The sequence below is a fragment of the Elaeis guineensis genome, chromosome 1 (genome assembly GCF_000442705.2).
Source record: "Elaeis guineensis isolate ETL-2024a chromosome 1, EG11, whole genome shotgun sequence".
NCBI classification, from domain to species: domain Eukaryota; kingdom Viridiplantae; phylum Streptophyta; class Magnoliopsida; order Arecales; family Arecaceae; genus Elaeis; species Elaeis guineensis.
In genome coordinates, this window is record NC_025993.2 from 128,895,702 (window position 1) to 128,908,040 (window position 12,339).

Sequence of the window (12,339 nt, forward strand, 5' to 3'; positions counted from 1 at the left end):
CCTTTTGTGGGATATGGGGAAAGGGTCACAGACCTACTTGTCCTAGTACATACGGATGTGTGCGGTCCATTTGATGTGCCGGCTAGAGGCAACTATATCTACTTCATTACCTTTATCGATGATATGTCTAGGTATGGATATGTGTTTCTAATGAAATACAAGTCTGAAGTCTTTGAAAAGTTCAAAAAATTCAGACATGAGGTAGAAAAACAAACAGGAAAGCCCATTAAGGTTCTTCGATCAGATCGAGGAGGTGAATGCCTTAGTCGGAGTTCCTAGGCTATCTTAAGGATAATGGCATAGTCTCTCAATGGACTCCATCTGGAACGCCACAACTCAACGGGGTTTCAGAACGGAAGAACCGGACCCTATTAGATATGGTCCGTTCCATGATGAGCTTCATGGACCTCCCGAGTTTCTTTGGGGATATTGTCTCATGACAGCAATATATGTATTGAATAGAGTTTCCTCTAAAACTGTTTCTACCACACCGTATGAGATATGGCATGGTAAGAAACCAAGTCTGAGTCATCTCAAAATTTGGGGTTGTCCGCTCATGTCAAGAGAAGCAGGCGGACAAGTTAGAGTTCAGGTCTTTAAGAGCTCGGTTCATAGGATATCCTAAAGAGTCATTAGGATACTATTTCTATATTCTGGAAGATCACAATGTGATTGTGAATTGACATGCTATTTTTCTTGAAAAATAGTTTATTCAAGATGGTGACATCGGAAGAATAATTAAGCTCAAGGAGAATATCTCCCAAGAGCAACGAGCTAAAGAACCTGAGGAACCAATCAATTAGAACCAGTCCTAACACAACCTCTTCCACCTCGTAAATCGATTAGGATTTTCCGTCCTCCTGAAAGGTACTTAGGTACTATACAAGAGGAAGTAGAAAAATATTCCTCACGGGAAATGGGACTCATGGTGATGACCCCAAGATCTATGACAAGGCGATATCAGATATCGACTCTGAGAAATAGTTAGAGGCAATAAGATCAAAAATTGACTCGATGCACTCAAACCAAGTCTGGACCTTGGTAGATCCACCTGAAGGTATTGTACCTATTAGGTATAAATGGATCTTCAAGAGAAAGATAGGTGCAGATGGAAATGTAGAGACATTCAAGGCTAGGCTCGTAGCGAAAGTTTATAGTCAGTGTGAAGGCATTGACTATCAGGATGCCTTCTCGCCATTAGCCATGCTAAAATCCATCCGCACATTGCTTGCTGTTGCAGCCTATTTCGATTATAAAATATGGCAGATGGATGTAAAAAGATGTTCTTAAATGGATATCTTGAGGAAGATATCTATATGGAACAGCCGCTTAGTTTCACATCCAATGATGATGATCACAAGGTCTGCAAGCTGCAAAGGTCCATTTATGGACTTAAGCAAGCATCTCAGAGCTGGAATACTCATTTCAATGATGTAATCAAAATGTTTGGTTTCATCAAGAATGAGGAGAACCATGTGTATTCAAGAAGGTTAGTGGGAGCACAGTTGTCTTCCTCGTACTGTGCGTTGATGATATCCTCCTAATTGAAAATGATATTTTCATATTGACCTCAGTCAAAATATGGTTGTCTAAGGAGTTTCTATGAAAGATCTAGGAGAAGATCCTTTATATTGGGTATTAAGGTTTATAGAGATGGATCAAATAGGATGCTAGATTTTCACAGAAGATGTACATAGAGGAGGTGCTAAAAAGATTTAGCATGAAAAATTCTAAAAGAGGTTTAGTACCTTTTAGACATGGTATTCATCTCTCCAAGAAGATGTGCCCTAGCACACCTGAGGAGATTGAATGCATGAGCAAGATCCCTTATGCTTCGGCAATAGGAAGCCTCATGTATGCCATGCTATGTACACGACCTGATATAGCCCATGCTGTGAGTGTCACAAGTAGATATCAGTCGAATCCAGACGAAGAGCACTGGACTTCTGTGAAATGTATCCTTAAGTACTTGAGAAGGACTAAAGATATGTTTCTAGTCTTTGGGAATGGAGAACTCCAGGTTCAGGGATTTACAGACTCAGACTTTATGTCTGATATAGATGATCGAAAGTCGACATCTGAAGTCGTTCATTTGTAATGGTGGTATAGTCAGCTGGAAGAGTTTCAAGCAGACGGTGATTGTTGATTCCACCATGAAGGCAGAGTATATTGCTGCATCGAAAGCTGCGAAGGAGGTATTCTAGTACAAGAAGTTTGCCACAGAGCTTGGAGTGATGTCATCGGATGCCATCCCTCTTTACTGCGATAATAATGGTGCCATAGCCCTAGCTAAGGAGCCAAGGTCTCACCAGAAGTCCAAGCATATCAAGCGGCGATTCCATCTGATCCGTGATTACCTCGAAAAGATTATGTCGAGGTTAAGAGAGTCGACTCCACAGACAATGTGGCAGACCACTGACAAAACCATTAGGCCAACAGAAGATCGAAACCCACCTTGAGAAGATGGGACTTAGATATGTAGCCAATTGGCATTAGGTTAAGTGGGAGTTTGTTAGATGTATACCCTAGCTGTCAGATTGGCTGACACATTCATGTACAAATGTAAGGATAAATTTATAATTTTGACTATAAATGAATAAAAGGGTTATTCTACTATCACATTTGTACATTATATCTGTGATACATCCTTTGAGTTAGTAAGAATGTTATTCATATTTTCAAGAGTTAGAAATTTAAGGCATGAATTTACATAACTAACTCATAAACAGCTCCTGACTATAGGATCATCACGAGGATGGTGATCGATCCAGAAGGTTGGTGTACGATCACTTTCTTAGGATAGATGAGTCTTGAGTCTATGGTGTAGAGATATCGAGCGAGAGTACAGGTATTCATTGAGAACGAGAGTACTGAGCGTGACCACCTCGAGCAGTCATAAGGAAGTCTACCTTCTCGTGATGACTAGCTCGATGCTGCAGCTGTGTGTCTAGTTCTTTGATCTGAGGTACATCGATAGTTCATCTTAAGTGTGCTATAGTTTGACTACACTATAACTCGATCTCCTAGCCATTCGAAATCCTAAGGTGTATGTTGGCTGTAGCATATTCATTGTAGGAACCAGATTGCACCAAGATGGGATCTATCAACCTCGATAGATAAGAGGAGTAGTCTTGTGATGATCGAAAGATTGAGTCCTTAAGCCATGGCCATGGCAGAGTGAAATAATGAAAAGAATTTTTCATTAAGGTTTCACATCGAACTTAGATCAATCGATTGATGCATATAACTGATGTTGGGTTTGACGAGTTCACCTTAATCCTAATTCAGTCAGAACTCATGATAGAAGAACTCAATCACACAGGTAGCTGCACCGAGAGGTTCGTCTTCATTTCTGATGGATTGCTACCATATACTACTAGGTGTCACTGGTGGATTTTGGAAGCAATTAGAATGATCTTGATGATCGATCATTCTAATTGTCTGAATCAGAAGAGTTCTGGTCCATTGAAAGGAGTTTCGATGATGTCGATGATGAGATCACGACATGTCTCATTACTATACAAAAATGAATCTAACTAGATCACACAAACAAGAGTTAGGGTCTGGATGTCATCAATTGGGCTAGCCTAGTTCGATTGATTTGGATTAGATCCAATTAGGTTCAAAAAAATCGTGCTAGCACACGATTGAGCCTAACTTTCTCCTCGTGCAATTTTTTTCATCTCGACTGAGCCAAATGTGATTTGACTCACTCAGAGAATCTTGAGAAGATTTCTTCAGTCTGACTGGAGCCAGTCCAGCTCAAAAAAGTCTTATCTTAATTCATGAAATGAATTTAAGACAACATCTGTCAATTTTTCACCTGCCATTTTCGTTTTAGGACATCGGTCAAACGTTGACTTATGGATCTTGAACTGAAGGCACTTGGCAAGAGGTCATTGGAGAGTTTTTGTGGAGTGTCCACCTACTAAATTAGGCCTCAAAGTGGGTGCCAAGATCAGATTGGCGTGCATCCCAAGTGGATAAGGATAGAGTCCCATGAGATGAGGACTCTATGTCTTGATCGACTCAAACTATTAGGCGCCAATCTCACTGTGTTTATCCAGTGTTGGTGCAACAGTAGGAGGTTTTGGTGGGGTTCTTATCTAATATGATCAGATGACATCACTCCACCAATCAAAATTTTTTCAGAATTAATTAAAATTTTTTGATTGATCGAATGATGTGGCACTGCATGGCGCAGCAGGGTCTATTTAAACCCTGTCTGCGCCTAGGGTTTAGAGTATCTACTCAATCCCCAGCAAAGCCTAATATCCCTCCACTTCTCCATATCTCCTCTGATCTTCTCTCTCCCCTCTTCATGTCCAAGAAGTTGGACGTCCATCTGGTGCTTGTCCAAGGCGTGGTGGCTCTCTGATTAGAAGGCTGCAGGGATTTGTCGAGAAGTTGCTGCTCCAGCTTCAGAAGATCTTTTGAAGATCTTTCAGATCAGATCCTGATCTAATTTTTGGAGCAGAGATTTACAAGGAGAAGATGATCCAGATCTTGCTCAAGTGGATACCGATAGAGCCAGGTGACTGCGTGGCTATTTTTGAACCTCGGGCATTGCTGCAATCATCTACAGGTAATCTAGTTACCCTAGAGGTATTCCTCTAATTCTCAAATTTTAGATTAAATATCAGATAATAAGAATCAGATCTAATAGACCTTAGATCTGAAATAAATAGGATATTTTTTTTTAAATATTCCGCCCCAGATCTCATTAGATCTGGAAGATCCTACAAGAAAAAAGATAATTTTTCCTTCATAATTTATATGAATTAGATTTATTGGACTCCAATTGTTAGGTGTCTAAGATTATGGATCAATTGAATTAGGGTGTAAGTCCCTAATTAATATTTCTTGATAGTTATTATGGTGTGCCACCTTGATTGGATCAAGTTGGGCGTGTCCTATGATTAGAGGGCCTTTTAATCTGATATGGGCATCCCTTGAGTTAAATAATATGATTAGAGAGCATGTCCTACAAGGGCTCCAAGAGTTGACACCTAATAGATTCTTAATGTAAGTTAAATAACTTAAGTTATTAAAAAATCCAATGCAAGTAGACTTGTATTATGAGATTGAATAGGATTCAATCCTCATACCTATTTAAAGGAACCTTTTCTAAAGTCCTTAAAGTATCCAAACCAGCAGCCCTCCATGCCTCTTAGATCCCCCCATGCCCTCTCTTCCTCTCCCTTCTCTTTCTCCCTTGGACATCCCACAGTCCTTCATATTTGGGCATCCCTTCTTCCTCACGTCCAAGGCTGGTTGGGCATCCCCTCCTTGCTGGTTCCTGATATTTGGTAGCAGCACAAAGTAAGGGAGAAAGGCAAGAGAAGAAGAGAAGAAGAAGATCAAGAAAAGAGATCAAGTGTTGATTACGATCCAGACTTCATTCAGATTCAGCAGACTGAATTTTTTTAGAGAAAAAAATTTAATTTGAAGAGAGCTGTTCTAAACTGATCCCAAATAGATATCTGTAGAGGTCGGACACTTGTGCAGCTAGAAAAAATTTTTCTCTTTCAGATCCAGATTGAAGAAAAAAATTTTGAAACAGATTTGCATTTGATCACAATCTGAATTTCAGCATATGTCAATTTCAGCATATAAACTAGATCCTTGTAGTTTTATATTTTTATGCATGCATAATTTAGATTAAAAATATTTTAATCTTGTATTCTACTATGATATTAGAAAAAAAAAGTTTTGAAATATATATGCATGCCCCAAACCTCGAATTCCAACAGTGGTATCAGAGCCACAAGTTTATATTGCTGAAATTATCATATATATTTTGAAAATAATTTCAAAATCTAATTTTTTCTTGATACATGAGATGTATAGATAAATCTTTGAATCTGGTATTTTGTTTAAGATTTGATTTTAGAACATATAGTTGATATGTGAAAGCATGCATAGATCTGAATTTTGATCTAAAATTATTTCTAGTTCATGTTCACATGATATATAGATGCATGCATAAACCTGAAATTTTTATGACCTGATTTATGATTCATGTATGAGATATATGATTGCATGTTTAGGTCATGAGATTACTTTTAAGATGATTCACAATTAGTATATGAGATATATGATATCATATTTTAAATCTAAATTTTATTTAGATCTAAATTTTTATATGTATATATATGATATATATTCTTATGTTGAATTTAAAAATTATTTTTATAATTTAAAACTTACTTTCATGCAAAGAATTTTAATCTGAAATTTGATTTTAGAATCGAAATTAGTATTTATGCATGAGGATTTTGGTTATAGAAAAATCAAAAATTAGGTCATGTCATAAGATTGCATCTAGGATTTTTGATTTGAATCATATGGGTCTAATTTGATTAAGTAATTGATCAAATCGAGTCAAGTATTGATTAGAGTTAGATCAATTAAGTTCAATGATCATGCAATTGTTGTTGATTAAATCGTTTGAGTCCCATATGTAGAATCGATTAACCTAATGACTAATTTGGCTAGTTGGTTTAGCCTGATTCACTTGAGTTAACCTATTTAGACCAATTGATCTATTGGTGTCTAAGGAAAGTAACTGAGATGTGGTTATTTAATTGATTCTGTTCACTTATCTAATCAATTTATTGGTGTCTAAGGAAAGCAATGGGGGGACTCCTACCGATCTCGACTTATCTGACCAATTTGGAAGATTGAGTCTTGAATTGGGTTGCTTAGCGATTTGGTTTAGCCCATGCCAATTAGATCGATTATATGATGACTGATTAGATGAGACCTAAACCTAAACCTCTTCACAAATATTAAGTCCATAGGTCTTCTACCGTTGTAGAAGTTCGGACGTGCTACCGGTGTTGATTGTTCTCGGCTGGTCATAGTGGTTCAATTGCATCGAAAACTCACAACCACTCTATTAGCAAAGAGTTGCTTCAGGGTAAGGATGGGGTTGGACCCAATAACTGTTGGGTGAGAGACCCAATAACGGCCTTGTACCTACTTGTGAATGGTGGGTCAGACTTAACTAAGAAGTGTGGACAATAACTGTTAGATGAACCCACATGACTTAGAGACAAGTCGCTGCAACATGCTTAGAGAAGCATTTGGGCAAAGAGTTGACTACGCATCGATATGCATGTTACCAATAACTATTAGGTGAGGTGCATGGCATTGGTGGAACCACAGCACCCACTAAGAATCTTTTATTGTGTTAGGATTTTTGTTTCCTTTTCGGGAAGTGGAGAGATCTGAAAAATTAGTGGGAGTCATTATTTGTATCTTAAAATTTTTAGAAGTAAATTTAACTTTAAGTACAAAAGTTAACTTGAATCTTTACTCTCGTAGTAAAACAATGTCAGCCTCAAATCCTCTAGCTCGCATCCTTGAAATCAATTATTTGATCGGTACCAATTATAAAGACTGGCTCAGAAATCTCAGGATTGTCCTGACCTCAGAAAAACTAGGTCATGTACTCGAGTAGGAACCCATAGTATTACCAAACCATCCTACTGCTAAGCAAAGGGCTGCTTTTGAGAAGTAGACGGATGAAGACGATCAGGTTAAGTGTTATGTGTGGGCATCCATGTCAAATGAGTTGTAAAGTCAGCATGAGCATATGCCCACTGCCAGGACTATGATAACTTATCTACAAGAGTTGTATAGTGAGCAGAGTCGTACAATACACTTCGAGGTATCTAAAAGACTCTTTAATCTGAAGATGCGAGAAAGGCAGTCTGTCCATGAGCACTGTATGACAGTGATCAAGGACATTAAGGAGCTTGGAAAGCTTGACTTGAAATATAAAAAGAATTACAGATGGATCTGATCCATCAATCTCTTACGAGTTCATATAGTCAATTTATTATAAATTTTATATGAACAAGCTCGATTACACTATATCCGAATTGGTCAACATGTTGGTCACTACGGAGGAACCTTGAAGAGTTCAAAGGGCACTGTTCTCGTTGTGGAGCAAACTTCTTCGAAGAGAAGTCTACTAGGAAGAAGAAGGTTAAATCCGTTAAAAAGTAGAAGAATGAGAACAGGCCAAAGATGAAAGTTTCTAAGAAGGCTGAAATAAAAGAAAAATATTTCCACTGTCATGCTGAAGGCCACTGGAGGAGAACTGTCCAACATACCTGGAGAGCCTAAAGATCAAAAAAGATGATAAACCTTTCGAAGGTATGCTCGTAATTGAATCTAACCTTAAGGTTTCTTCTACTTCTAGTTGTGTATTAGACTCTGACTCGAGTGCTTATATATGTACCTAAATACATGTCTGATAGAAAGTAAGAAGTTGAGGAAAGGTGACATGATCTTTCGGATCGACAATGGAGCAAAAGTTATCGTAGAGGCTGCTGGCACTTATCCTCTTCGATTACTGTCAGAATTTAGATTAGATTTAAAAGACTGTTATTTTATTCTTATAGCTAATCGAATTTGATTTCCATGTTTGTGCTAGCACAGAAAGATTTTAAAATTAATTTTAATAAAGACTTTTGTTTCATTTATTTATGAAATAAATTAATTATACGAGATCTTTTAATTGATGGTCTTTATCACTTACATGTTGATGTGAATGTAAACTTAAACGAGTAAATAATGAGTGCCGTGGCCAAAAGAGACCAAAATGAAATTAATCAGAAGTACTTGTGGCACCATAGACTAGGCTATATTAGAGAGGACAGGATAAACAGACTGAAAAAAAATAAAATTTTTGGCTCTCTTAACCCAGAGTGTATCCAGCTTGTGAATCTTGTCTTCGAAAAAAAATAGCCAAGTTATCCTTTGTAGGATATAAAAAAGTGCCATCGAGTTATTTGTCCTGATACACATCGATATGTGTGGGCTATTTGATGTGCAGGCCAAAGGTGGTTATAGCTACTTTATTACTTTTATCGATAATTTGTTTAGGTACGGATATGTGTATCTGATGAAACATAAGTCTGAGGTATTTGAAAGGTTCAGAAATTCAGACATGAGATAGAAAAATAAACTGATAAATCCATTAGGTTCTTCAATCTGATCGAGGAGGTGAATATCTTAGTCGAAAATTTTTGAGATATCTTAAGGACAATAACATAATCTCTCAATGAATGCCTTCTGGAAATCTCAGTCAACGGATATCCGAAAGGAAGAACAGGATCTTATTGGATATGGTCAGATCCATGATGAGCTTCACTGATCTATCCTTATATCTTTGGGGATATACCTTGTTAACTGTAATTCATCTATTGAATAGGGTTCTATCGAAGTCCGTTCCTACCACACTGTATGAGATATGGTTCGGTAAGAAGTCGAGTCTAGATTATCTTAAGACTTGAGGATATTCGACCTATGTCACGAGACAGATAGCTGATAAGTTAGAGGATAGATTTATTATAGCTCATTTTATAGGGTATCAAAAGAATCTATGGGATATTACTTCTACTTTCTACAAGATCACAATGTAATTGTGAGTCAAATACCATATTTTTAAAAAATAGTTTACCCAGGATGGTGGCAGTGGGAGGTTAGTTGAGCTCGAAGAGAAGATCTATGAAGAGCAAAGAGCTATAGATCTTTAGGAACCCATTATTCCAGTAGTAGACGTTCCTCAACCACCTCATAGATCTAGTAGGATCTTTCGACCTCCTGAAAGGTACATGGCTATGTTTATAGAAAAAGTAAAAGAAATTTTCTTATGGGAGATAGGGATCATAGTGATGATCTTAATACCTTTGATGAGTTGATGTCTGACATTGAATTTAAGAAATGGTTAGATGCGATGAAGTTAGAAATTGACTCGATGTACTCGAACCAAGTTTGGACCTTAGTAGATCCACCTGAGGGTATTTACCTATTGGGTGTAAATAGATCTACAAAAGGAAGATATGTGTCGATGGTAAGGTAGAGACCTATAAAGCTAGGCTTGTGGCTAAAGATTATAGTCAGGACGAGGCATTGACTATCAGAAAACCTTCTCATCTGTAGCCATGCTAAAATCTATCCACACTTTGCTTGTTGTTGCAGCTTACTACGATTATGAAATCTGATAGATGGATGTGAAAACTGCTTTTCTGAATAGATATCTTGAGGAAGATATCTATATGGAGTAGGCTATGGGTTTCACATCTGATAATGGTGATCACAGAGTCTGCAAGTTGCAAAGATCCATATATGGATTAAAGCAAGCTTATTAAGTTGGAATCATCGTTTTGACGAGGCAATCAAATAATTTGATTTCATTAAAAATGAAGAGGAACCATGTGTATACAAAAAGTCAGTGGGAGCGAATAACATTCCTCATATTATATGTGGATGATATTCTTCTCATTGGGAATGATATTCTCATGCTGACCACGGTCAAAAGATGGTTATCCAAGAATTCTCCATGAAAGATCTAGAGAAAGCATCCTATATTCTCAGTATAAAGATCTATAGGGACGGACCTAAATAGATGCTACGCCTGTCACAAAAGCTATACATAGAGAAGGTGCTGAAAATGTTCAGTATGAAAAATTTTAAAAAAATTTTTTACCTCTTAGGTATGGTATTAATCTTTTCAAGATGATGTGTCCGACCACATCTGAGAAAATATAGCGCATGATAGGATTTTTATGCCTTGGCTATAGGGAGCCTCATATACGTCATGCTGTGTACTCGACCTAATATTATCCTTATTATGAGTGTCACGAGTAGATATGAGTTGAATCCAGACGAGAAGTATTGATAGCTGTGAAGAACATCCTTAAGTACTTAAGAAGGACTAAGATTTGTTCTTAATTTTGGAGGAGACTCTGAGTTGCGAGTTGAGAGGTACATTGATTCAGACTTCATGTCTGATCATGATGATAAAAAGTCTATGTCAGGATATGTGTTCGTTTGCAATGGTTGTGCAGTCAGCTGGAAGAGTTTCAAGCAACCCATCATAGCAGATTCGACCACAGAGGCTGAGTATGTCGCTATTTCAGATACTGTAAAGGAAGACTTTTGGTTCAAGAAGTTCATCGTGGAACTTGAGGTTATGACATTGAATACCATACTACTCTACTGCAACAACAATGGAGCCATAGCACTTGTTAAGGAGTCAAGATCTCATAAAAAATTAAAGCATATTGAGCGACGATATCACATCTTATGCGACTACCTCGAAAAAAATATATTAAGATGTGAAGAGTAGATTCTGCAGACAATATGGCAAACCTACTGACAAAGCAGTTAAGCCAACCAAAAATGAAAATCCATCTTGAGAAGATAGGACTTAGATTTGTTGCCAATTGACTTTAGTCCAAGTGAAAATTATTAGATGTATGTCCTAGAAGCCAATATGGCTGACATATTGTAATAAATCTTGGATATAATTTTATACTTAATACATTGATTTGATCAATAAAAGGCAAATTTACTTTTCATTCAAGTATGATGTATCTTTGAATCGTCCATAAAATTAACTTTCAATACATATTCTCAAGGTGTTGAGAATTAGAGACATATATTTAATTCTTAAATGCTCTCGATCATAGGATTATCATGAGGATGGTGATTGATTCGGATAGACTGATGCACAGATGCTTCTTTTGGAATAAATGGATCTCTAGTCTACAGTATAGAGACACTGGACGATGAGTGTGGGTAGTTGTTAGAGAATAACTAGTACTGAGTGTGACCATATGAGAGATCACTTGATTTTTATTCAATCATCAGTGATTGTCTCGATGCTATAGTTATATGAATGATCCTTTGATCTGAGATTGTATTACTACTCGTAGTGAGACTGCTGGAGTTTAACTGACACATAAACATAGATCTTAATGAGCCCTTGTAGTGGATATTGGTGACAGTTGATCCACTGTAGGAGTAGGATGTGCATCAAGATGGGATCTATCAACCTTGATAGAGAGGAGTAGTCCTATGGAATTTGAAAGACTAAATTCAAGAATCTATGGCCATAGTAGTGTGATTGATAGAAAAGAGTTTTCATTGGAATCACATTTGGACTTGAGCTAATCGAATCTATCATATGAGTGATGTTGAAGTTTGACGATTTATCCATGACCTGCCATTAAGTCGGGACTCATGATAGAGGACTAAATCACACGTTAACTACATCTAGAGGTTCATTTTGGTTCTATTGAGTTGCACTACATACTGCTAGGTGGCACTAGTGGATTGTGAGAGCTCACTAGGGTTTTCTGGATCGACAATCCTTGATGAGTTAGAGTGAAATTATTCCAACCTATTGAAAAGAGTTTTAATAAATACTTTAATAGAGATCATTGTATATCTCACTACCAGATATAATTAAACTTATGGGTCACATAATAAAGGGATTAGGTCAGAAATTAGTAATTGAGCTTGTGAAGTGTCAATTGT